Raw genomic sequence first — 4,113 nt, 5'->3', positions numbered from 1 at the left:
ACTACATTCTCCACCAAATGATATGAACCCTAAAAGGGAGAAAGTTGGGGGCAAAAACTTCTAAGCTATTACAATAATTTGTGGTTTTCCAAAGCTCAACTCAACCTGACAAAATCATATTCCTCAGTATATAATTTCTGTCTTTTGGGAGAATTTTAATTAAATATAATTTTTCCCCTTGGGGAAGGTGTGGATGATGAAAGAAAGGTTGAGAAGCACTGTGCTAAATGAAAGAAGCCAGACGCAAAAGACCATATAATGTGTGACTCCCCATGTAGGAAATGGGAAGAAAAGGCAAACCTACAGAGAAAGAAGATGAGCAGTTGCCCAAGGCTGGGCGTGGGAACAGGGTGTGACTGCAAATGAGCAAAAGGGACCTTTCTGGGGTGATGAGAATGTTCTAAATTTGAACTGTGGTGATGGTTGCACAACTCTGTACGTTTCCTCAAAGTCACTGAATTGTCCTGTAAGATGAGTGAGTTTTCTGGTATTGAAACTATACTTCAATAAAGCTATTTTTTAAAAAATAGGAAGAACACGGGCTTGGGGCTCTGAGAGGCCTAGCTCCAGTTCTGGTTCCCTCACTCCCGTGGCCCAGGCAGCTCCCTCTGGGCTTTCAGCGTGCTCAACTATGAAATGGAGCTGCGAGGAGAGCTTTAGGAGGCTGGGGGATGCGGTGAGCCAGGCACCAAAGAGTGAGACAGGCCTAGACAACCTCTCAACCTTCAAGCCTCAGATGACACAGCACCTCCCTGAGGGGCCCCCTTGATGCCTGGAGGCTCTTGCCCATGTGGGCTCTTGCCCATCCTGACATCGGTTTCTTCCCTGTGGCACTTACTGAAATCTCAAGGGGCCCTTTTGTTTACTCGGTGATTGTCAGTCTCCCCACCCTCCCCTGGAATGTTAGCTCTAGGCGGGCAGGGACCTAATCAACACCATCCCTGTTAGAAGGACACCCCGCACTAGCACAGAGCAGTGATGTAAAAATGTTAGCTGTGGTTATTATTATTATTACTAGCAGAATACCCAATGAACTAAGGCTTGCGAGCTAAGTTTTCAAGCCAAAAGTCACAAGTTTCTGGAGCTGTCTTTCCTTCACAAAGACCTCTATGTCAGGTGTGTAGAGGGGTGAACAATCCTAGAGAAAAAAAAAAAATTGCTTTAATGACGTTGATTCACTGGCCCTACCGGACTGCTGCGGCGATTCATAGCCTGAAGGCCACTGAGGGTCATGAACTACTGAAATCAGATGCAGCCTGTTGTTTGTAATCAAGCATATACATTTCTGGGGTGAGGTAGGGTGATGGTTATTAGCACGGATCAGAATTTCAAAGGGTTCCTGATGGTAAATAAAGCCATGATTCTCTGGTGCTTTCCAGGTAAAATGGAGACTCCTAAGTATGGAGGCCACGCCACTACTTACTCTCTTTCTCTGTATTTCAAGTACCAAACACACACACACACATCTCATCCGAAGCTCCAACTCTAATAGAGAACTTGGGGCTGGGCAGTGATGAGGAATCTTCTTTGTGAAGCTGAAAACAGACCAGCTGAGATAGGAGCCCAGCAAGATGGGAAACAGGAAGACTGGAGACCTCAGGGCTCACACAACATCTGTTCCTGGAATAGCAAATTGTGCAATTAGAACTTGGGCTGGGCACGCATGAGGAAAGCCGCAAAGAGAGAAAAGGAGACCGAACCTCGCTTTGCTTCTGAATGCCCCTCAGAGGGGCAGGCCATCCACCTGGAGCACCTGCGCGCAGGCGCAGGGCACGGAGACGGGGGCGGGGCCAGCCTCGGGCCCCTGGGGGCGGGGCCAGTCGTCCTGGGGGCACCTGACAGCTGGGCCCTGTAGGTTGCAGGCTAAGACTGTGTGATCCATCAACAGGCTTCTATGGGTGATTTTCCAGGGTGTGTGTGCACGCACACCATGCGAGTACAATAGGGAGAGAGAAGAGAGAAAAATAAGCCCTCTACCATGAACAGAGCATACTTCACCATCCACTCTTAAAACAGGGTGCCAGACAGCCACGGGCCTAGGAAACTAGCTCCTATTCTCTGAACATCATGGCCCTTAAAGAAGAAAAACAAGAAGGGAGAGGCCAGGGGAACGGGCTCATTACACCTACCAAGCGACAAATCACTTGGAAAACATAAATACGTTTTCAAGGACACTCCTCCACTAACGAAGCTAAAGTGTTTTTCTTTCAAACCCCGGCAAGAAAATCCAAGGGATGAACAAACTTCGCTTATTTTAGTTTCTACTCAATTACCTGTTAATGGAAAAAATCTGGCACCACGCGTAATGAGGCGGGCATGAGCTCACTGGCGCGGGGGTCGGCGCTGTCAGGAAGGCTGCAACAAGCCGGGCATTTATCTGCCTCTCTGTAACCCTTTTCAAACTCGCTGTCAGGGAGCCCACGCCGAGCGGGCAGGAGAGGAAGGGCTTGGAACCTGCTGCCGGCCTCCGAGGCCCTCTGGGAAAAAGAAAATTGTTGTTGGCAAGTCTGCCTGGCTCCAGAAATTGATCCAGTGCCCCCCACTTGTCCGAGCAGCAGCAGACAGAGCTAAGAATTTTGTTATAATTAAATAGAGTGCTGATTGGTTGCTAGAGGTGGTCTTGAAACTGGTGTTTAAAAGCAGAGGAGAACAAGGGTTACTATTCATAGGAAAAGCTCAGAGTCTTAAAAATCCATCTGTTTCATTCCCAAATTTAGGCCAAAAAAATGCTCACTTGCTGTCTTTAAAAATACCACCTGCTTTGCAATGTTGTATAATGTGCCATTATATAAGGTGGAGGAGGGGCGGAGGGGACGGCCAGGCAGAAGGATGCGGTGCGGTGGCCCAGCCCCTTCCTGGGAGAACAGAGGATGTCTGCAGAGGCCAGGCTGTCTGCTCCTAAGGCTGAGCGCTCCTCCTCAGATGCCCAACAACCAACCTCAAGGCACTTGAGAGACTTTCCAGTATCACCTTAGTGAGTTGCATTCAAGAGCCCCCAAATGCCAGGCTCTGGTAACTGCAGACATCCATCGTGCACCTGGCCTCCGGGATCAACCATCTGGGGGTTGCACTCAGGACTGGACTGGACTCTCCCTACTGCTCACCACAGCTGGTAGCACACAGTGAAGTCACGGCTCCCGGAACCAAGAGAAGGAGAGGCCCTCTTAGCCCTGGAGCCAGGGCCACTTAGTACCCTCCCACAACACAACACCCTAACCCTAGGGCAGAGCAGCCACGGGACATAGGGTTCCCCACAGGGCAGCCCTGTTTCTCCCAAGTGGACAGATGTCCCAGTCCAGCCTCGTCCCTAACAGCTTTTCCTAAACCTCGGAGAGGTGTCGGGACTCGGTTTCTCTTTTAAGATTCTCATATGCAAGGTAACCGAAGAGAATCAGCTAATTTTAAACCCAGCTCCAACACTTTTCCGCTGACTGATGCTGAATGTGTTGCTGAGCTCCTTCTCATGACCGTGGAAACAGGAAGATTCTCATTGTAGTATATGGGTGAAGAACAAATAAAATCATGTGTGCTGTGCCAGATGCCCAGAAGCCTAGTATGGTGCCTGGCACGACAGAGGTGCCCGCTAACAGGTGGCTCCTGAATTCCTATAAGCCGCGCACGCCAGTCCTCCATTGCATTGGTGTCTGCAAACCTGGACACTGACCCAAGACTGGGAGTGAGTCTCAGAGCTGGCAGCAGGATGCAAATCCCCCATCCTCAAAGCCAGTCAGTAGAGGATTCAAGGCTGGGGTCGTTACTGGAGAGATCCCTGGTCTAGATTGCAAGGAATCCTGGCATCTAGCCTAGAAGCTGCCAGCACCCAGCTGTGTGGTTTCAGGCAAGACACACTTGGGGCCCCTTCTCCGGGCTACAGTTTCCTCTGGTCCCTCTTTCCAGCTCTTGGAGATGAAGCAGTCTGACTCTGTTTAGAGCAGCTGTTCTTGGCCTTCCAAGGCCCTCCTGGAACTCCTATCCAGAAGGATACAACTTACATGTTTCCTCAGCTCCCTTCTGGGAATTCTGATATCCTGGGTGGAGGTGGGGGGTCTAAACAGGAGCCCCGCTCCACACCTTGATGCCAATGGTAGGCTCTAATTTCATAATAAACCCATG

General features: G+C 50.0%; 1 long non-coding RNA gene across 1 annotated transcript; it reads right to left on the bottom strand.

Annotated features, from left to right (window-relative positions):
* Window positions 1-756: 756 nt before the first annotated feature.
* Window positions 757-4,113, bottom strand: LOC123331386. Its single transcript, XR_006547992.2, has 3 exons — window positions 1,701-4,113; window positions 1,424-1,620; window positions 757-1,138 (listed from the first exon to the last, which is right to left on the bottom strand). It is a non-coding gene; the product is annotated as an uncharacterized LOC123331386 (long non-coding RNA).

The sequence above is a fragment of the Bubalus bubalis genome, chromosome 23 (genome assembly GCF_019923935.1).
Source record: "Bubalus bubalis isolate 160015118507 breed Murrah chromosome 23, NDDB_SH_1, whole genome shotgun sequence".
Taxonomy (NCBI): Eukaryota; Metazoa; Chordata; class Mammalia; order Artiodactyla; family Bovidae; genus Bubalus; species Bubalus bubalis.
The sequence above is the reverse complement of the archived record's forward strand: the minus strand, read 5'-3'. Positions and strand labels throughout refer to the sequence as shown.